The 24119-nt window shown below is 42.4% G+C and overlaps 1 protein-coding gene across 12 annotated transcripts in view; it reads right to left on the bottom strand.

The window, feature by feature from the left end:
- Positions 1-24119, bottom strand: part of LOC140196661 (ETS-related transcription factor Elf-2-like) — a 160693-nt gene that overhangs the window by 95032 nt on the left and 41542 nt on the right. For 3 of the 12 annotated variants that reach the window (XM_072256225.1, XM_072256226.1, XM_072256235.1), the window contains exon 2: positions 18680-18740. The exons of the other annotated variants lie outside the window; for them this stretch is intronic. The gene's annotated coding sequence lies outside the window, so the exon portion shown is untranslated. The remainder of the gene's footprint in view (positions 1-18679; positions 18741-24119) is intronic. 12 annotated transcript variants of the gene reach the window in all.

Raw genomic sequence — 24119 nt, 5'->3', positions numbered from 1 at the left:
CCTTCCCCTTTGGGAGTCAATTCGCCCCCAAGAACACCTTCCCCAGAGTACAGACCCCAAACCCGGCTACATTCCAGACACCCGACCATTGAGGCTCACCCCCCTCAGATCCCAAACCCCCAGCTCACACTCCAAACTAATGAGCAAGTCGCATTTATGTAGGACTGCCAGAGCTTTACTATACTGGCTGAGCTCATTAGTACTATTAAAAGGACACCAGAGCACCCAGTAATCACGCAGTACCTTGGGTAACAGTTACCACTCTCATTCACATCACTGCTAAGTAACATATTGGGTTACAGACAGCAGTTCGAGCAGCTCGTGTCTGACCTCGAGGTTAAACTCACTTAAGAACGGACCATCAGGAAAATGGGTGAGCCAAAAGGTGCAGTGAATTTAGAAGTGTTTGGTCTCTCATTATCTTTTCATGTAGAAACAAATACTTTAAGTTCATTGTTTATAATTTGGATAGGTATTCGGGAGAGGTGGTAGGGTATAGCCTTGAAAGAAGTCACCTCAGCGTGAAGAGTTCTGAAATGACCGAGTTAAATGTGAGAGACAGCAACTGTAACTATCACTGCCTGTGATCAGGGATAACTCAGGCGTGTTCTACAGAAGAGCTCTCTGCATGAGCTCGCTAATTCACACTGGAAACAGGCAGGAGCGCTAAGCATTCTGAAAAACTAATCTACAGTTTGCACTGAACACTGTCCAATGTGACAAAACAGTACACTGCAGGAATAAGGAGTCGGCAAAATCAGCAGATTCAATTCACTCCATCTGTCCACAGCACATAAACTCTAAGGAGTTTACAGGCTGGGCAAATTTCAATTGAGAAATTAAATTCTTTTTTTCCTCTGCAGGTATCAGGCACAGTTTCATTCCAGTTGGACTACTGCACAAGTTTTCTCAGAGATTTGCAGAAATGTTCCACAGCCACAAGTTCAAATTCACCAATTATGAACAGGCCTCCTCCAAGATTGCCTTTGTTGAATTATCCTCCAGCGCAGAACTCGCCAATTTGATTTACTCTACCTGATAGCAAACAGGGAATGCAAATTGCAAGGAAGGTTGATTAATACAACCCTTGAAATGCAGACAATTCTAGTCAGCTATTCCAGTTCAGCTACAAAATTGAATCTAACCGGTGATGTGGAATACTACCCAGGTATATCCTCTTCAAAAAAAAAAGTACAGGACAATTCCAACCAAAGCAGTTAAAGCCTGATATATTTCAACAGCCTGATGGGGGAAATGTCATCAAGATTGTCATCAAATGGCCCTGACCAACAACGTACACACTGGTGCAAAGCTTGGGCCTCATCATGCCCCTAGCACCTTAGCTGGCTATCTGCACTGTACTTTCTCTGTAAATGTAACGCTATATTTTCCATTCTGACATTGTTTTCCTTGGTACTACGTCAATGCATTTACATTCAGAATGATCTGTCTGGAGAAAATTCAAAACAAAACTTTCCATTGCACCTTGGTTCTTGTGATAACAATAAGCAATTACCAAGTCTCCACTCAAATTACACCAAGCCAAAAATAATAACGGTCATTTAGAATGAGACCTCCGAGTCAGGAATTCGCTGCGTAATCTCATCAAGGTAAATGCACAATCATCTACAGTTGCGACATTTATTATCCTCTCCCTCAGAAAAAAAAACAAACGTGATGTTCACATGAAAACAAGAAAATAGGAGCAGAAATGGGCCAGCTAGCCCCACCATTCACCATGAACATGGCTGATCCGCCTCAGGCCCGAATCCACTTCTCTGCCAGTTCCCCATTGCCCTCAATTCCCCAATCAGTCAAACACTTGTCTTTCTCTTCTTTAAATACTGATGACCTAGATTCTATAATCCTCTGTGATTCCAGACATTTACCACACTTGCAAGAAGACATTCCTACACACCTTAGTTTTCACTTGCTGACAATTTCAGTGCCCACTCCCAAGTATTCACTACCCCTTGTCAAAATGCACACCCGTCGTCCAAAAAAGCAACCATACAGCTACTTGCTGCACCAAATCAGCAACACCTGACACCTGAGTAGCATCCTTAAAGTAACATGGCATTTCACCAAGACGCTAGGAGGCAAAATACACGAACAAGCTAAACAAAGAGATACGAGGACTGGTGATCAAAAGCCTGATCCAAAAAGTTCAATAACAGCAACAACTAATCACCCCTCTATCCTCCAACAAAACAGGCCAACTCCTTCTGACCAGCTACCACAAGCCAAGCTACACTGAGAGAGAGAGAATAGAGCTAATGACATTAGCTGATGTTCGGCTTCTAAACGCAGCAAATTACTATCAAACTGAAATTGCTTTATTGTATTGGTTTATTACTGTCACACGTACCAAGATACAGTGAAAAGCCTGTATTATACACTGTTCACACAGATCAAATCATTACACAGTGCATCGAGCTAGAATAAGGTAAAAGAGTAAAGATAACAGTGTAAAAGCTACCAAAAAATGCAGTACACATTAAAGTGCTAAATCACAAGTTAAGTTGTGAGGCTAAGAGTCTATCTTATCGTACAAGAGGTTCATTCAGAACTAAGATAACAGAAGCTGTTACATGCTTTCAGGCTTTTGTACCTTCTGCCCAAAGGGAGAGGGGAGAAGAGGGAGTGTCTGGGGTGGGTGGGGTCTTTACTGAAGTACAGACATAGCCCATAGAGAGCTACATGACTACAGATGTTTTATTTAATAGATAATAGCAGTGACCTTGAAGTGCACAGCATACCGAATTCTGGAAATGGGTAACTCCCTTTCTCAAGAATAATTTGCAGAAGAAACTTAGAAGTTGGTGACAGAAGTCCCTTCCTATTGTTAAGTGTAAAGTTAAAGAAGCAGACTTCCCAGAGCTCTGCACTTGTGAGCACAATCCAGTTGGCTTGCCTCCTTTGTAACAGATATAATGCCAATACAGTCCCACTCAAAGCAATTTCAGTTGAACCTCATTATAGGATTTAAATCAATCCATACCAGCTTTCATGCATCCCAAGTTAATATTGAAAAAAAAGCCACGAATACTCAGCAGGTCACAAACATCTGGGTAGCGAGAAACAGTGGAAATCACCATTTCCTTCTCCAATGGTGCCCTAACTAGTTGAGTATTTCCAGCATTCCCCATTATTTCAATTTTCCAGCATTTGCAATTTTTCTTTGCTATTCAGTTCAAGTTGAAATTATGGTAAAGCAGTGCCAGTGATAGGAGTGGAGAGCATGACGTGAGACCATTGAAGTTGGGTGTAGAGGTTCTGCCAGCTGCTCACTCTGTAGAACCTACTTGCTCCTTGGCTTTATGCAAAGAAAAGAGCCATCAAGACCATCACAGAGGCTGCTGAACAGGCCTCCAGGTGGCTATGGATCAACAGGTGTGACACGTGGAGCAGTGCTGCTGGGACACAAGCCTGTGCCTGATCAATCCTGACAGGGTCGCCTGGGCGACAGTATCTGAACTTGAAAAACCCGAAGCACCCTATAACCCCAGGCTACATCACTGGTGACGTGCCCTAGCACAACCCTGGATATATCTCAGCATCCACTTCCAACGGTGTTACTTCAATACAGTCCAGCTGACCTAAAATTAGAAAACCCGAACTACAGCGTTCTGAAGTATAACTAAAACAGTAAAGCCTTTGAAACTATATACATTAAGCATTATTCAGTAACACGGCTAAGTGTGAAATACATACTTGATTGCCATTACAGATTTTACAGCATACGCAACTCAGTTACTTGGCCATAAAAATGAAATGACTGCTTAAACACAGAAATTGCCACTTCAATGAAGAAACCAATGGCCCAAGTCACTAGAGTCAGGATTACATATCATACTGTACACAATACAAAGAGACAAGGCAGCAATAATGGCAAATAAATTTCAAACAGGTGACCATTCTTAAACCAGAGAATAAAAGGACTTTCACAGCTTCCTTCACATGGAGCCTCAACAATCCACATAGAGCATTTTTTTACATTACAGATAATTAAATACTTTGTTCAAGTGTAATTGGTTTGTAAATTGCTTAGAAGGTCATGAAAACCTCTGTATAAAAACAAATGCTTTTCCCCGCTGGAGTGGTAAGAGCCATCAATTCTACCTTCACTGGTTATCAACCACAGTCCTTTAGCCCAATTAGCCTCGATGACCTTTGAATGAGGAGAGGGTCACTGATTATTCTCTATCCTAATATAGCAAAATGACGCAATGCACTTCACAGAATGCACTCGGACCATATCAAATATTAAACCCCAAACAAAAATGTTGTTGGATCATAATCGGAGAGATAGACCTCTAACTGGGGCTTCTCCCACACCAAGTTACACAGAACAAAAACAGAAGTATGGAAACATCGAAAGCAGGAGCAGGAATGAGCTATTCACTCCTTCAAGCAGACTCCACCATACACACGTGACCACAATTTCCCATTCCCAACATCTGCCCAGATCCCTTGATATCTTTGCTCGTTTCTACACACTCTAAAGTCTTTAATGATTTGTCCTCACTTCTATGTTAGAGAATTCCACAGACTCCTTAGGTGAAATGAATTCTCCTCCACCACCACCCTCATCACCTGTCCTATATTGGGTACATTGTATTCTTTGGCTTTGGCACCTGGTTCTGGACTGTAAGGAATATCTCTACCACATCTAGTTTGTCCAGTCCCAACAGGATTTTATAACGTTCAATAAGGATCCTATCTAAACTCTGGCGAAAAAGCCAAACTGTCCTAAACTCACTTTACTCTCCCATTCTGCTATCTCAGGAATCAACCTGGTGAAATTCTACTACACTCTATCCATAGATAAAGACAACTAAAACTGCATGCAATTGACAAGGTATGGCGTTATCAAGGGCCCATATAATGACAGGAAGAAGTCTCTCCTGCTTACTCGAATTCCCTGACAGTTAAGTGCAACTTCACATTTGCCGTCTTCACTGACTGCAGTCATTCATTGGTGCATTAGCACACCAGGTTTCACCACATCTCTACTTTTCCTAATCTCTTGCTATTTAGGTAATAATCTGGTTTTCTGCTTTTGCCATCAGTGGATAACTGAATGTGCTTGCATTGTACTGCATTTACCATACATTTGTTCACTCACTCCGTTTCTCCGGATTACTCTGGAGTCCCTCAGCATCCTCCTCAGAGCTCACAATTCCACCCAGTTTGGAGGGGGGGAATATATATTTAATTCCCTCTTCTCAATCATTAACAATAGATTGTGAATCACTGGGGTCCAAGTCACTGCCTACCACTCTCAATAGGGTGCATGAATTCCAACTTTCTGTTTCTTGTTTGGCAACTAGCTCCCCATCCATGACAGTACACAAGCGGTTCCAGAATTTTCTGTTTTTATTTCAGACCTCAAACACCTGCAGTTTTTTTAAATTTTTGATATGTGCAATTTGCCCCAAAAGGTCCACTCTCTCTTGCCTTCATCAACCCATTTTCCCCCGGTCCTGAATTAATGCTTTGTAAAGTCTTCTCACCACTGTGGTTAAACTAGCTAGCCAGTAGTTCATGAGTTTCTTTTCAAACTTGGGTGCAATGTTCATCACTTTCCAACCCCATAAAATTTTAGCCACTGTCCCCATGATTTTCTCCTCTAATTCCCTCAAAATTATAGTATGCATCCCATCTGGTTTGGTGACTTAACTAGTTCAGAGTCAAAGTACATTTATTATCTAAGCATATATAACTTATACACAAGGGTTGTATAATTAATACATACTTTAATAATAAGTGCACTTTAAACTAGTTAAATCAGGGGTTCCCAAACTTCTTTGCACCGCAGACCGGTTTAATATTGACAATATTCTTGCGGACCAGCCGTCCGGTGGGGGGGGAGGGGTGGTGTTCAAGTAGGATTAAACTCACCTCAACATGTCTTTTACAGTTAGGGTTGCCAACTTTCTCACTCCCAAATAAGGGACAAAAGTAGCAGTCAAATCCTGGGACACTTTACCCCAGGAAAGACTACCAAGACCATGCAGACTTGCGCGGGCACCTGTGTGCGCATGCGCGTACGTGACGATCTTTTTCCCCACAAATCGGTTTTGCCTTCATCTTTCCGACTATACTGTACATACATTATTTCTACTTTATGTAGGCTGTGTACTTATCATATCATTCCCGCTTTTACTATATGTTAGTGTTACCTATTTGCGGTTTTATGGTATGATTTGTTAGGGTTATTTTTTGGGTCTGGGAACACTCAAAAATTTTTCCCATATAAATTAATGGTAATTGCTTCTTCGCTTCACACTATTTCGGCACGAAAGGTTTCATAGGAACGCTCTACCTTAGCGGGGGAAATATAGGACAGGGGCAGTCCCGTATGGGACAAACCAATTTAGCCCAATATATGGGATGTCCCGGCACATACGGGACAGTTGGCAACCCTATGTTCAAGTTCAACAGTGCGTGACAGGGAATGAGGAAAGGTGCAGCTGACTCATATTGTTTCCTCACAGCCCGGTAGCACATGCTTTGCGGCCCTTTACCGGTCCGCGGCCCGGTGGTTGGGGACCGCTGAGTTAAATCACCAGGACCAGATGGGTTGCATCCTATAACTCTGAGGGAAATAAAGGAGGAAAAAATTCAATGCAGTCAATTTTCTTATACCTCCATGCGACCATATTGAACATATACTATGCTGCTACTATCTCCTTCTTCCCCATCAGTTTGGAAACACCATCTTCCCTGGTGAAAATAGATACAAAGCACTCATTTTATTCCTTAACAGCTTCCTCAGCATCCACGGTTAAGCTCCCAATTTGGTTCTCAAAAGGACCCACTCCACCACATAGTACTATATATATGCTCATAGGAACTTACGACTTTCCAGTTATTTAATCTTTTCTGACCTTCTCTCTTAGCCTCCTTGGTGTGAGTTTTCATTGCCCTCTGATTCTTTAGTAATCAGTCTGGTTCTTATTGGTATTCAGAAATCACGCACGTCCTAGGCAGCCTTTTCTTTCTCACTTCATCTTCCTCTGTAGCTGCTTTTGTTATTGAGGGAGCTTCCTTCACCCAAAGAAAGCCCAACATTATACTACAATTTTCCCCGTCAACTTCTGTTTCCAGATACCCGGACCAGACCCACCTCAGTCCACTGAAATTGTCCTTCCTCCTGTTAATTACTTTTGTTTTGGATTGTTCCTTGTCCTTTTCTATTACCAGTCTAAACCTTATAATGTTATGGTCACTATTCAAACACCTCCAGTACCTAATAAAGTGGCCACAATGTGTGTTCATGGTCTTCTGCTTCTGTAGCCCATCCACTTCAAGGTTTGACATGTTGTGCATTCAGAGGTACTCTTCTACACACCACTGTTGTAACATGTGGTTATTTGAGTTTCTGTCACCTTCCTATAAGCTTGAGCCAGTCTGGCCATTCTCCTCTGACCTCTCTCATTAACGAGGCATTTTCATCCACAAAACTGCCACTCACCGGATGTTTTTTGGATTTTTGTGGAATTCTCCGCAAACTCTAAAGACCGTTATACGTGAAAATCCCAGGAGATCAGCAGATTCTGGGAAACTCAAACCACCCCGTCTGGCACCAATAATCATAACATGGACAAAGTCACTTGGAGCACATTTCTTCCTCATTCTGATGTATGGTCTGAACGAGTGAACTTCTTGACCATGTCTGCAAGCTTTTATGCATTAAGTTGCTGCCACATGATTGGCTGAGTAGATACGTGCATAAATAAGGTGTACCTAATACGGTAGCCACTGAGTATAGTTTCCCAATTCCATGCCAATTTAGTTTAAAACCTTCCCAACAGAACTGGCAAATCCTCACCCAGGATATCAATCCTGGTCATGCCTAGATGTAGCTCATCCAATCTGAACTGGTCCCACCTTCCTCAGAGCCCATTCCAATGTCACAGAGATTGGAATCCCTTCACCTTACACCAGTCCTCCAGCCACATACTCATCAACTTAGCCTGTTATTTCTACTCTGATTAACACTTGGCACTAGTAGTAATCCTCAGAGTACTACCATTGAAGCTTTTTTTAAAATTTATCTCCTGGATTCCTACGTTCAGCTTGTAGAAATTCTTATTTTTAATATAAAATTAATACAAACATAGACCATCACAACTTAATACCAAGCAGCTGTGATAGTTTAGTAAGCAACATCCTCTCAAACCCAAACAAAATATGCAAAAGTTAAAATCCTTCAGAACAATAGCAAGTATTTCCATTGCTCTTTTTGGATGGCAACACACCTCCAACGCTTCACAGATGGTTTGACACCTGAACATATTAGAAAGATATTAAAGTCAATAACCAAAATGTGTCATAAGTTTAAAGTTACAAGGAACATCTTGAGGAAGGAAAATGGTAAAATACAGATTTAAAGTAAAGTATATATACAGAAGACTACTCTGAGATTTGTCCTCCTGCAGGCAGCCACAAAACAAAGAAACAGCATGGAACCCATTCAAAAAAAATTCAAACATCCAACACGCAAAACAAAAATTGTGTAAATGGCAAAAAGTGAGCCAACAACACATAGAACATCAAACCAGAGGTAGTCATTTTAGATCAGTTCAGCACCGCGCCATGCTACTAGCCCAGCTGCAGGGGTATTCTTCACCAAAGTGCCCCAGTCCACATTGATCACCTGCTCAAACTGCTCAAAAACAGCAAAAAAAAAGGATCAACCAGAATCCAGAAACGCATGCAACTTGAATCTCAAAGTCCCCCAAAACAAATCCACAGCCTCGCTGATCAAACCTGGTAACATAGATCCCAAAACTCCCGCACTTTCCTTCAACAGCAGTTAAAGAACGGGAGAAGACGACTAGTCAAATGCAAGCACACGGCACCAAACACCTGCCCTTCCTCCACACTTATCTTTGTCAAATTCAACCTTGCTCGATGCTTCAATCGAAGAGAAGCAATGGAGTCAACCACGAGCTCACGCCCTCGATGCCTCAATTGAAGAGAAGCAACAGAATCGATCGTGGGCTTGAGCCAAGTCTCCAGGCTACCATTCTTCCAGGCCACACACTCTACTCCAAACCTATTCGTAAATCACAGGTTCCAATCGCACGCAGCTTCGTAGTAGCATCAGATTTGAAAGCAGCAAAAGAAGTAGCTTCATGAACTGGCAAGCAGGATGTCGCCATTGGTCGCAATGTTTACTGACGCCATCTTGAAACAGATGACAAGATTAACAATAAATTAATGGAGAAAATTTCAGAGTTCAGAACCTTGGCAACCAAAGAGCCAGTGGCTACTGGTGGACAACCAACAGTGGTCAAAGACTATTGAAATGATTGACAGCTAGAGGTGATTACAAGGGCAAGGCCACAGAAGGATTTGCAAACACGGATGAAGTATTTTTTAAATTAAGCCATTACCTTATCAATAGCCAAGACAGATCTAGTGAGTGAAAGGCAAAGGGATTTGGTTCTAATTAAGATTCACAGAGCTCAAGTGATCTCATGCTTTTGGAGGGGGTATAACATGGGCAACCAGCCAGAAACAAGGTCAAAAGAAGAATGTTTTCATTACATGAGAGCAGCATGACCTGCTGTAAACTGACAATTCATTGCTGTTTGTTAAAATCTGTGAAGTTCGGCACCTCCCACCCATTAAGTCTCGAAGCCGCCAGTACACTTCAATGCTCATTTTGAAGCCTCAAGCAAAAAATAACATAAATTCTCCCTTTCTAGCATGACCCATCTAAACATTTTTAGTTTTACCCATCAAGAGCTTACTTTAGATTTCTAAGGTATTCCTTTCTGACTTCCCTTTGTCACAGTATGCACACTTTACAGTTGTCACTGGTGTACGGTGAATAGCTTGCACACAGCAAAATCTCAGAAGCAGTAATGACTGGTTAATCACTTATGGGACAGTGTTGGTTGAGAAATAAATATTGATCATATCTCTGTTGCTTGCTTTGAAATGGCCACGGTGGAGACATTCACACCCACCCTAGGGAGTACGTTGAAAGAAGCACTTCCCATGATGCATTACTGCCACAGTACTGGAGTGCCATGTCAAAGAGGACTGCACGCTCAGGTCACTGAATTCATGACCTTTCTGACTCTGAGCCAAAAAATGTGTTAATACAGCATCTTTGTTGACCTCAGGACTTTCAATCCACTTTAAACTATTCTGGAACTGTAGTCACCACAGCAAGGCCAGAAACATCAACACTGTTGCAGACCCAGGTCTTATCAATAGAAATGTGACTATGATTGGATGACCCAAGTTTCTGAATATACTAACCAGGAAACAAATAGCACCCTGGACAATGAGGAGATCTCTCCTGCTCTTCAAGGAGTGACATTTTTCTGTACTGTACTCCCTTTTCACCTATTACTGCATTCCTGTACATGGTTCTAACTCCATAATCAAGTTCGCAGACGACACTATGGTGGTTGGTCTGATCAGAGGGGATGACGAGACGGCCTACAGGGACGAGGTTCAGCACCTGACAGCGTGGTGTGCCGACAACAATCTGGCCCTTAACACCTAGAAGACCAAGGAGATCATTGTGGACTTCAGGCATGCCAGGAGTCACACTCACATACCCATCTACATCAACGGAGCTGTAGTGGAGCGTGTATCAAGCTTCAAGTTCCTTGGTGTCCACATTTCCGAGGATCTCACCTGGTCCCTGAACTCCTCCATCCTGATCAAAAAGGCGCAATAGCGCCTTTATTTCCTGCGGAGCATCAAGAAAGCTCACCTCTGCCCCAGGATACTGACGGACTTTTACCGCTGTACCATTGAGAGCATACTCACCAACTGCATCTCAGTGTGGTACGGCAATTGCCCCGTATCAGACTGCAAAGCACTCCAGCGTGTGGTGAAAACTGTCAAGCGGATTACCGGCACCCAATTGCCCACCATTGAGAACATCTACCATAAACGCTGCCTGGGCAGGGCGAAAAGCATTATCAAGGATGCATCTCACCCTAACCATGGACCTTTACTCTCCTCCCATCCGGTAGGCGCTACAGGAGCCTCCGCTCCCGCACCAGCAGGCACAGGAAGAGCTTCTTCCCTGAGGCTGTGACACTGCTGAACCTCTCTTCACAGCACTAAGCAGTATTGCATCCGTATTGTACTGTCTCAGTACTTTCATATTTGTGTGCTGTAGCATTTCTTTTATTCGCAGTTATTTTGTAAATAACACTTTTCTTTGCATTTCTGGTCAGATGCTAAATGCATTTCATTGGCTTTGTATCTGTACTCAGCACAATGACAATAAAGTTGAACCTAATCTAATCTAATTTTTCTCTGAGTTGATGGATCTCAGTTAAATGCCTCCCCTAAGACAGCACTTCTGAAAGGCTCCACTCCCTCTGTACCAAACAGACTTTGGTACAGTGCAGGTTAACGACTCTGCATCCTAACAAAGCAGGTTAACGACTCTGCATCCTAACAAAGCAGCAAAAATATAACCCAAGCCAAGACTGATAGTTAGAAAACTGCACTGAGACCGATAAAGTGTGCAAATTCCCATTCAACCATCTGTATGCCATGATGAATAACCTCAGTCAATCCATGCACTCCCACCTGCTTGAAAAGGGCAACAATTATACCAGTGCCCAGGAAGAGCAGCGTGAGCTGCCTTAACAGCAGTCATCACATCTATGGTGATGAAATGCTTTGAGAGGTCGATCGTGGTTAGAATCAACTCCTGTCTCAGGAAGGAACTGGACCCACTGCGGTTTGCCTATCTGCAAACCGATAGGTCTACAGCAGATGCAGATGCGATCTCAATGGCTCTCCACGCAGTCTTGGATCACCTGGACAATGCAAATACCTATGTCAGGATGCTGTTTATTGACTATAGCTCAGAGGTTAACACCATCATCCCTACAATCCTGATTGAAAAGCAACAGAACCTTGGCCTCTGTACCGCCCTCTAAAACTGGATCCTTGACTCCTTGACTTCCTAACTGGAAGACCACAAACTGTGCGGATTAGAAATAATATCTCCACCTTGTTGATAATCAACACTGGTGCACCTCAGGGGTGTGTGCTTAGTCAAATGCTCTACTCTCTCTATACCCATGACTGCATGCAAAAGCAAAGCTCAAATGCCACCTGTAATTTCCTGATGATACAACCATTGTTGGCAGAATTTCAGATGGTGACGAAAGGGCATACAGGAGTGAGAGATAACAGTTAGTTGAGTGGTATCGCAGCAACACCTAGCACTCAGTGTCAGCAAGACCAAGGAGCTAATTGAGGACTTCAGAAAGGGTAAGACGAGTAAACACAAACCGATCCTCATAGAGCGATTAGAAGGGGAGGGAGTGAGCAATTTCAAGTTCCTGGGTGTCAATATCTCTGAGGACCTAACCTGGACGTAACATATTGACGCAGCTGTAAGGAAGTTTGGAGTTTGAGGAGATTTGGTTTGTCAACTCAAAACACTCGAAGACTTCTGCAAATGTAATGTAGAGAGTATTCTGACTGGCTGCATCATCGTCTGGTGCACAAAATCGAAGTAAGCTCCAGAAACTTGTAAACCTGGTCAGCTCCACCATGGGTACTAACCTCTGTAGTATCCAAGTCATCTTCATGAAGCAGTGCTTTAGGATTACGGTATCCATCAATAACGATACCCCCACCCACCCCACCCCCCAGGACATGCTCTCTTCTCATTGTTATCACTGGGAAGGAGGTACAGAAGCTTGAAGGCACCACACTCAGTGATTCAGGAACAGCTTCTTCCCCTCTGCCATCCAATTTCTAAATGGACATTGAACCCATGAACACCACCTCACTACTTTTTTTTATTTCTGTTTTTTTTGCACTATTTATTTTACCTTAACTATTTAATAGACATCCATGTACTTAATGTAATACAGCTTTTCTATATTTATCATGTATTTCATTGTACTGCTGCTGCAAAGTTAACAAATTTCACAACATATGCCGGTGATATTAAACCCAACTGACAATTCAGTACTACAAAAAGTGAGGCTATTTACTCGTAACTGCTGACCTCTGATCATTTCTAAAATAAAGTGCATCTGGAGACTGACCAGGAATAGCACACACAAAATGCTGGAGGAACTCAGCAGGTCAGGCAGCATCTACACAAAGGAATAAGGGGGTCAACATTTCCCTCCATCAGCTCTCAAAATGAAACGTCAACTCTTTATTCCTTTTCACAGATGCTGCCTGATCTACAGAGATCCACCAACATTTTGTGTATGTTACCCTGGATTTCCAGCATCTGCAGAATCTCTTGTGTTTATGATTAGTCTCAGCTCTATTTCCCTTTGTTACTGAAAAGCACAGTGATATTATCCAATACTCACATGCAACATTGACGGCTATTGCCCCATCAAGTCTATGCCAGATCCCAGACCAACCCTATCCATCCCATTTCCCCGACTTCCCCTGATCGCATCTTTTACAAGCTCAAGAATTCCAGTCTGATTCTCCCATCACCCATCTACAATCACATATGGCCATTTAAAAAAATGACAGCATCACATCCACAGAGGAAGGGAAAATAAATTCTGCATCATCGTGAACAAGAACACATTCCAAGGCAGATGTCCTGAAAAAGTCACAAAACAATTCTTCTAAAGTCTCTCATTAGCCTTCAAACACCCATTTGACAACAGTGCCCGGTCCAGTCTGTTCCATCAGCAATCATACACACATGCACGTTGTTCATTGCAGCCAGGCTGATCACAAAAGCACCTGCACACCTCCAGCTGCAGTTCCTGTTTAACACAGCCTGCTCTGGTGAGTTGGATTTATTTTTCTTTTCCCTTCCTGTCGACACTTCTCAAGTACTCTGCGTTCTCTTCGAAATGGCACGCAGCTGGATCCCTTTTAAGGCTCCACTTCTCGGAAGATGCCAGGAATCTTCGGATGCAAACCGGCATCAGTCATTCTCTCTTTCGACCCCTCCCGCCCTCTCTCTCCCAAACCACAAGGACGCAGCTACACTCTGCCCAGCAGCTCACAAACTAAACTCGACAATGGGAAATATCCAGAGGGTGGAGAAGCTGAGAAATAATAGTCACTTATTTCATCAGATAAGTAAAGCTTTTGATTTATGTTCAAATAATATGTTAACTTTTTTAAGCTGCTGTGAAATCTGGCACAATAGCGATGGCTTACTGCCCTCAGCTCTGTAATGAGAAATTGAATAACAGCATGTGATACTGATGAAGTTGCTGTCATTAGACTTCAACATCTCAAAGCCATTAACAGGAACACTTTCAGTCGGACTTCTCTTAATTCTTCAATGCAGCTGTCCTCCCACTCACAACCTCTCCTCCTGTTAATTATCAGGCTACTCTGCATCAATTTGTACCTTGGATTTCTTTCACAGCTCCATACAATCAGGTTGTGTTAGAGGCATTCAGTTCTTCGTTCCATTGTGTCATTATTGTCCCAGGATTGCAATTTCTCCAGTCCTCTGTTGTATTGACAATACAACAGTGGTATTAACTCCAAGGCAGTCAGCCATTCAAAGTCCCAGCATCCAGTGATTACATCACAAAGCAACACATTTGTACAATTAAAACATCTCACCACGTTCTTTCATTATTACTACACCCTGGTGAAAACACATCAAACAAACACCAACTGTTGTGCCCCCAGGGAATGTACAAACTTGGTAGCTTGATCACTCTCCTTCAACTTAAAGCAACGTTTGCAGAAGTCTGCCTCATCTCTCAGCTAATGTGAACCAAACCAACAGCAACTTCTAAAATACTGTTACTGTCAAAAATTTCTGCTTCAGCCTTAAGCATTTCAGAATCCAGATTATAACCACTGACATTATGTTCATTACTTTCGAGCAGCAGTACAGAGCAAGACAGAAATTGTGATACATTACAAAAACAAATAAATACCGCAAAAGACAATCTAAAACTGCTACCGTAGAGAGCAAAACCTCAGCATCACTCCAACTAGTAAAATTTCAATCTACTCTAAACCCAACTGCCCTATGGCTCCACACAATTTCCTTGAATTTTGGTAGCTTTGATACATTTTTATTGCAAATCCTCCCAAGGCTTTCTTTATATGAATGGAAACTATACCATTCTTCTGGTTGGAAGAGCAACTCTTATTCCATCAGTTGCCTCCAACTTGACGGCATAAACATAGATTTCTCAAACTTCTCATAATTTCTCAGCCCTCCCCCTCTCTATTTTTCCATTCCCCATTCTGGCTCCCCAATTAACCCTTCTCTTCTCTCTATCTGCCTATCCCCTTCCTCTGGTTCCCTAAAGAATCAAAGACCAGGGAGGAAAGAAAAGAATGGGTAGATGGAGAAATGAAGAGAAAAAACATTTTCTCATGAAAATATTTTCATACAGAGGATGATAGGGACTGGAACTCACTGCCTGAAGGCCCACACTCAACGGTTTATGAACAGCTTCTTCCCCTCTGCCATCAAATTTCTGAAAGGACAATGAACCAACCCATGAACACTACCTCACTATGTTTCTGCTCTTTTTGCACTACAAGTTTAAATACATATATTGCTTCTCTAATTTATAGTTTTTTTTGTCTTAAAATATACAACTGGCGCAAAACCACAAATTTCACAACATACACAAGTGATATTAAAGCCTGATTCTGAAAAGCTAGGTGAGACAAAAGGTATCATGACATTTAAAATCTCTCGGGATGTGTATCTGAAAAGCTATGACATGCAAGGCTATCGATTAAGTTCTCCAGCCTAATTTTATTTTCTAGCACTTAATTATATCCCTCGTGTAATCCAACATAGGCACAATGGGCCAAATGGTCCCAGTGTCATAAGCCTGACCTTGTTCAGGCCAAGACAATTTGATGACCAGCTAGAGTTTTGAAAAGATTGCTCTGGGATTTGAAGCAACTGGTTTTGAGATAACTCAATGTTTCATTTGAATTGTGGTCCCTGCTCACAATGGGTTACCATCAGGCTGGATGCTGAGCACAAATCTCAATCCAAACCACACAGACTGGAAACAATTCAGTGCAGTTGAGTTAAGCATTGCTAACAACTCAATATGCAGTCAGGAAAGGATGAACAATCAAGTTTTATATAAGCAACTTACTGAAAATCTGAAAAAAATACCAACTTACTACAACAAAAGTTTTTGGGTGACTCCATGACAAACTTTCCCTTCACCTCTTAGACTTAACTCAGGGTGAAAGGTTAAGGATGTTTGACTTCTTTGGGTAAAATACTAATATACAGTTGCAAAACAGATACTGGAAAACAGCATTCCAGATTAAAACTAATCTCATTTCAACAATCTCACCAGAAAAGGCTGCATGGTTAATGTGGCCATATCCGTAGGACACATGGGAAAAAACTAAATCTTCATGCCCCTATTTAGAAAAAAATTTAATGTCCTATCCACAAAGCACCTTCAGAAAACCAAGGCTTATTTTGTTAATATACTTAAGGTGAATAAATATACCCAGCTAATATAATGCATCAATTTTACAACTGGATTCAGTACACAATTTGTTAATTTTCCCCAAAAAATCCTCCACAATACATAGGGTTCCACATTTGCAGATTTCATGTGGGAATACAATTCAATGGTCAAAATTTGAAGTAAATTTACTAACGATGTGCATAGACGTTACCATATACAACGCTAAGATTAATTTTCTTGTAGGCATACTCAATAGATCCAAGAACCATGATAGAATCAATGAAAGACCACATCCAATAGGATGACAAACAACCAATAAAGTCAATTTAATTCAATGTGCAAAAAAACAAACTATGCAAATACAAAAGAGAAAAAATAATAAAAATAAATGAGCAACAAATATCAAGAACATGAGATGAAGAGTCCACGCAATTGAGTCCACAAGGCTGTGCGAACAGTTCAGTGATAGGAGAATTGAATAAAGTTGAAGAATAAATTTTTCTTGGGTTTCCAGCCTGGTACGGGTATAGGTTATAGCATGCGTTTCAATTACAAACTGTCATCTTCTTCAGGGATGATGCCTGGGCATGTCTAATCCAGTGGTATTTATAGATAAAATTAGAGGAAAAGAATTTTAAGAAAGACCAAAGGTCTTGCTCAATGCAAGAACTGGCATTCGATTGTAAACAAGGTGGGAGAGTGGAAACCTGATTGGATGAGGGGCATAAATACCACCAGACTAGACATGTCTAGGCATCATCCCCAAAGAAGATTGTATAGTTTGTCATCAAGACATTGGTTATAATCGATACCTGCACTCGGCTGGAAGCCCAAGAGGAGTTTATTCGTCATACATGCCACGAAAGCATTAGATCCTTTTTAAATAAAGGTATCTCCACTGGTTCAAGAGCTTGATAGTTAAGGGGTATGAGTGATGGTGTGAGTCCTGAGGCTCCTGTACCTGATGGCAGCTGTGAGAAGAAAGCATGACCTGGTGGGGTCCTTGATGATGGATGCTGCTTCCCTACAACAGCACTCCATGTAGTTGTGCTCAATGGAGGGGAGAGCTTTACCCACAATGGACTGGGCTGTATCTACAACTTTTTGTAGCATTTTCCGTTCAAGGGCATTGGTGTTTCCATACCAGTCGATATACTCTCCACTACATACCTACAGAAGTTTGTCAAAGTTTAAAGATATCATGCTGAATCTTGACAAGCTCTTAAGGAAGTAGAGGCGCTGCCATGCTTTCTTTGTAACTGCACTTATGCGCTGGGGCCAGAGCAGGTCCTCTGAAATGAAAATACTGATGAATTTGAAGTTACTGACCCTCTCCATCTCTGATCCCCTGGTGAAAACTGGCTCATAGAAACATAGAAAACTTACAGCACAATACAGGCCCTTTGGCCCACAAAGTTGTGCCGAACATGTCCCTACCTTAAAAATTACTAGACTTCCCCATAGCCCTCTATTTTTCTAAGCTCCATGTACCTATCCAAAAGTCTCTTAAAAGACCCTATTGTATCCGCCTCCACCATTGCCGGCAGCCCATTCCATACACTCACCACTCTCTGAGTAAAAAACTTACCCCGACATCTCCTCTGTACCTACTCCCCAGCACCTTAAACCTGTGTTCTCTTGTGGCAACCATTTCAGCCCTGGGAAAAAGCCTCTGACTATCCACATGATCATTGCCTCTCATCATCTTATACACTTCTATCAGGTCACCTCTTATCCTCCGTCGCTCCAAGGAGAAAAGGCCAAGTTCACTCAACCTATTCGCATAATGCATGCTCCCCAATCCAGGCAACATCCTTATAAATCTCCTCTGCACCCTTTCTATGACTTCCACATCCTTCCTGTAGTGAGGTGACCAGAACTGAGCACAGTACTCCAAGTGGGGTCTGACCAGGGTCCTATATAGCTGCAACATTACCTCTCGGCTCCTAAATTCAATTCCATGATTAATGCCAGCCAATACACCGTATGCCTTCTTAACCACAGGGTCAACCTGCGTAGCTACTTTCAAATCTCTTACTATCTCTTCTTTCAGTTAGTCCTGACGAAGGGTCTCGGCCTGAAATGTCAACTGTACCTCTTCCTATAGATGCTGCCTGGCCTGCTGCGTTCACCAGCAATTTTTATGTGTGCAGCTGCTTTGAGGGTCCTATGGACTCGGACCCCAAGATCCCTCTGATCCTCCACACTGCCAAGAATCTTACCATTAATACTATATTCTGCCATCATATTTGACTTACCAAAATGAACCACTTCACGCTGTCATGTGTGACGCCAAGCAGAGGTACCGGACGGATGATGCTAATGAGAGAGATAAGAAAGACAATGGAGAAACATTCAAAATGCTAATAAGAGAGAAGATAGGGATTAACGGGAAAGAAACACAATTCAGATATTGACAGACCAGTTGCTTTGAACCTGAACTGTTTGAAGTTTGATGGACAAGTGATACCCCAGCAGGGGGATAAAAGGAGCAGGTTTGCTAAGGCATGAGACACACCATGAGACCCTGGAAAGAGCAGTATGCCCCCACAAGTTGGTGAGAGTTTGGAGGACCGGTTCACGGGAATTGGTCAGAGGCTCACAGGGTGTAAAGGTACGATCGGTGGGAACCTGGGGTGTGTGTCCGCCCTTGCCTGGGTGCCGGGTTCACCGCGGAAGAACGATCGTATCCGGAACGGAGGGGTCACAGTCGGTGACCACAGCGGGATTAGAAGACATCAAAAGGTCTGCCTGAAACCAAATTGCATCTCTCTCTCTCTCTCTCTCTCTCTCTCTCTCTCTCTGTCTCCCCCCCTCCAATGGTACGACAACAGCAATTACTGCGAACTGCACTAAACTGAACTGAATTCTGCTTCACTTAAAACTGATCGTTATACCCCTAGACTGCGATAGAGCTTGGTTGATTCCTATTACCCTAGTTCTGTGTATATGTGTATTATTATTGCTAACCTGTTACATTTATATCTTTACAATTAGTGTACTGTATTACTGATTTCTTTAATAAAACTTTATTAGTTCCTAGTAACCCAGACTCCAACCAGCATTCCATTTCTGCTGGTTTGGCAACCCAGTTACAGGGTACATAACAATACTTAGTTGGGTTGAACTCCATCTGTCACTTCTCAGCCCAGTTTTGCATCCTATCAATGTCCTGCTGTAACCTCTGACAGCCCTCCACACTATCCACAAGACCTCCAACCTTTGTGTCATCAGCAGACTTACTAACCCATCAATCCACTTCCTCATCCAGGTCATTTATAAAAATCACGAAGAGTAGGAGTCCCAGAACAGATCCCTGAGGCACACCACTGGTCACCAACCTCCATGCAGAATATGACCTGTCTACAACCAGTCTTTGCCTTCTGTGGGCAAGTCAGTTCTGGATCCACAAAGCAAGGTCCCCTTGGATCCCATGCCTCCTTACTTTCTCAATGAGCCTTGCATGGGGTACCTTATCAAATGCCTTGCTGAAATCCATATACACTTCATCTACTGCTCTTCCTTCATCAATGTGTTTAGTCACATCCTCAAAAAATTCAATCAGGTTCGTAAGGCATGACCTGCCCTCGACAAAGCCATGCTGACTATTCCTAATCATATTATACCTCTCTAAATGTTCATAAATCCTGCCTCTCAGGATCTTCTCCATCAACTTGCCAACAACTGAAGCAAGACTCACTGGTCTATAATTTCCTGGGCTACCTCGACTCCCTTTCTTGAATAAAGGAACAACATCCGCAACCCTCTAATCCTCTGGAACCTCTCCCGTCCCCAGTGATGATTCAAAGATCATCGCCAGAGGCTCAGCAATCTCTTCCCTCGCTTCCCACAGTAGCCTGGGGTACATCTCATCCGGTCCCGGCGACTTATCCAACTTGATGCTTTCCAAAAGCTCCAGCACCTCCTCTTTCTTAATATCTACATGCTCAAGCTTTTCAGTCCACTGCAAGTCAGCACTACAATCGCCAAGATCCTTTTCAGTAGTGAATACTGAAGTAAAGTGGACCTCCAGTTTCCTCCTCCTAAAGTCAACAATCAGCTCCTTGGTCTTGCTGACATTGAGTAAGAAGTTGTTGTCACAGCATCACTCAGCCAGATTTTCAGTCTCCCTCTTATATGCTGATTCATCACTACCTTTGATTCAGCGAACGACACCAGTCCTCATAAAGAGAACAGTAGTGGAAAAGGTGAGCAAGTTCAAGTTCCTGGGTGTCAACATCTTTGAGAATCTATCCTGGGTCCAACATATTGATGCAATTACAAAGAAGACACAACAGCGGCTATATTTCAGTAGGAGTTTGAGAATATTTGGTATGTCACCAAAGATGCTCGCAAATTTCTACACTTTACCATGGAGAGCATTCTAACTGGCTGCACCACTGTCTGGTATGGGAGAGGGGTCACTGCACAGGATCAAAACACGCTGCAGAAAATTGTGTAAACTCAGTCTGCTCCATCATGGGTGCTAGCCTCTCCAGCATTCAGGACATTTCAAGGAGCCATACCTCAAAAAGGCAGCATCGATCATTAAGGACCCCCATCACCCAGCACATGCCCTCTTTTCATTGCCACCATCAAGGAGGAGGTACAGGAGCCTGAAGGCACTCACTCAGAGATTCCGGAACAGCTTCTTCCCCTCTGCCATCCATTTTCTGAATAGACATTGAATCCATGTATATTTTAATCCATGAATATCCATTGAATCCTGCAGGTACAGCAGGCGGTGAAAAAGGCGAATGGTATGGCATTCATAGCAAGAGGATTCGAGTACAGGAGCAGGGGTGTACTACTGCAGTTGTACAAGGCCTTGGTGAGACCACACCTAGAGTATTGTGTGCAGTTTTGGTCCCCTAATCTGAGGAAAGACATTCTTGCCATAGAGGGAAGTAAAAAGAAGGTTCACCAGATTGATTCCTGGGATGGCAGGACTTTCATATGATGAAAGACTGGATCGGCTAGGCTTATACTCTCTGGAATTTAGAAGATTGAGGGGGGATCTTATTGAAACGTATAAAATTCTAAAGGGATTGGACAGGCTAGATGTAGGAAGATTGTTCCCGATGTTGGGGAAGTCCAGAACGAGGGGTCACAGTTTGAGGATAAATGGGAAGCCTTTTAGGACCGAGGTGAGTAAAAACTTCTTCACACAGTGAGTGGTGAATCTGTGGAATTCTCTGCCGCAGGAAACAGTTGAGGCCAGTTCACTGGCTATATTTAAGAGGGAGTTAGATAAGGCCCTTGTGGCTAAAGGGATCGGGGGTATGGAGAGAAGGCAGGTACAGGGTTCTGAGTTGGATGATCAGCCATGATCGTACTGAATGGCAGTGCAGGCTCGAAGGGCCGAAGGGCCTACTCCTGCACCTATTTTCTATGTTTCTATACTACCTCACTACATTTTTCTCTTTTTACACTACTTATATATTAAAGTTAAATTAATACTTCTTACTGTAATTTACAGTTTTTACTATATATTGCAATGTACAAGTGCTGCATAACAATGAATTTCACAACATATATCAGTGATAATAAACTTGATTCTGATTCTAACTGACCTCATTAAGCAGTTAGGAGGCAGAAGAATCAAAGGTGAATTTATGCTCAGGCAAAGAAATGAGGAAAATTGGAACTTGTGGGAATGCACTTCTGGGAGCCAGCTTAGACTCTTCTTTCATTGTAATAAGTAAGCAAACTTGATTTAAAGGGCAACACGGTAAGGCAGTAGTGAAGCAATACGAATACTTTCTCCGTGACTGCATGAGTTTCATCAGGGTGCTCTGGTTTCCTCCCTACCCCAACTATGGCTATAAATTACCCCTTAGTGCCAGTTGGGGAAAAAAAATCAAAAGATAGTGTCAGACAGAATAAGTTACAGAGTACAAGGAAGTAAAAGAAAATAGATTAATGGGATTATTCCCTCGGGAGTCAACGTCAAATATGCTAGGAATGGCCTCATTCTGTACTTGTCAGAAGTCTAAGATACATGGATGTACAGCAAAAGTGGATATCAGGACTCATGATACACATCTATTGACGTGCTGTTATAATGCACTAAAACCCCAGCATCTGCTAGCTCAGCTTCACTGTGTACCTATTAAAGCTCTTGCAATGAGCACAACCCCTCAGTAATTCGAGCAAGGGTTTCTCGTGACCATCATTTAAAATTTGGGAAGATTTAAAAGAGTCACATGCTTATCAAGAAAGGCATTGTGCTGAACATCCACAGTGATATACAGCCTTTAAAAAATATTTTTTGAATGCAACTCTAACAACAATAATGGTTTTCAGAATGTTACAAACATTCGTCTTTCAGCTTCATGAACCTTTTCTCTTCCTCACTGTCACAGCCTAAAGTAATAAATCAAGATCATTTTCTGCTGCCTGGATAGAATTAACAGGCATATCTTGTTCCCCACCACCATATCTGTCCATCAAAAAAAAATGCTCTGCAGGAAATGTTCAGGAGTTATTTTGTTGTCCTCACCTTGCTCCCTGATCTGGACACACTTGCCCCTGAGGCAGATGAGCAGGAAATTCTGGTCAATTTGAGTCATAGCTCCTGACCTGCACTAAGTGCATAATGTTTTAACTTTAGACCTTTCAAATACAATTAAAGCCAAATCACTGTGCAATGAGAAATCAATCCTGACATAGAAAGAGAAATAAATGACAGCCTGGTATAAATTATCACCATTACATGTTAGAGAGAACAAAAATGATCTACTAACAAAAACATGCATCATTAATTATAAAGAGTTTGTAGCTTACTTCCAGGTTAAGCTTGCAGCAGACTTGCAGTAAATGACAAAGGCACATTGTCTCCGTTAAGTAGCACTCAGGATAATGAGAAGTTATGGTCCTGAGATCATACTTCTGTTTATTTGTGTGCCTTCCAAAAGTGGTCATTGAATTTATCTGATGGAGCCACAAATGAGAAATGGAAGTGTGCTGTTATACCCAAATGCGGTCAACCAACTACAAAAGCAAAATAATACAGAGCAACACAAAAGACTTTCAGGCATAGGAGCAGAATTAGACCATTCTCTGCTCCTATTTCTTATGTTCTTACTTGGCCTATTTAGTCTCCTCCGCCATTCCCTCGTAACTGACTTATTATCTCTCTCACCCCTATCCTCCCACCTTCTCCCTATAACCTGAGACACCCTTCCCAATCAAGAACCCATCAACCTCCAAACAACAGGAATTCTGCAGATGCTGGAAATTCAAGCAACACACATAAAAGTTGCTGGTGAACGCAGCAGGCCAGGCAGCATCTCTAGGAAGAGGTGCAGTCGACGTTTCAGGCCGAGACCCTTCGTCAAGGCTAACTGAAGGAAGAGTTAGTAAGAGTTAGTTTTGTCTTACTAACTCTTCCTTCAGTTAGTCCTGACGAAGGGTCTCGGCCTGAAATGTCGACTGCACCTCTTCCTAGAGATGCTGCCTGGCCTGCTGCATTCACCAGCAACTTCTATGTGTGTTACCCATCAACCTCCATTTTAAATATAACCAATGACTTGGCCTCCAATGAATTCCACAGATTCATCATCCTCTGGCTAAAGTAGTTCTTCCTCAGTAACACACACAAAATGCTGGAGGAACTCAGGTCCGGCAGCATCTATGCAAATGCATAAACAGTCCACGTTCTGGGCCAAGACCCTTCATCACAACTGGAAAAAAAGG

Source organism: Mobula birostris, chromosome 4, assembly GCF_030028105.1.
Source record: "Mobula birostris isolate sMobBir1 chromosome 4, sMobBir1.hap1, whole genome shotgun sequence".
NCBI lineage: Eukaryota > Metazoa > Chordata > Chondrichthyes > Myliobatiformes > Myliobatidae > Mobula > Mobula birostris.
Note: the sequence above shows the minus strand (reverse complement) of the source record. Positions and strands in the feature narration are given on the sequence as shown.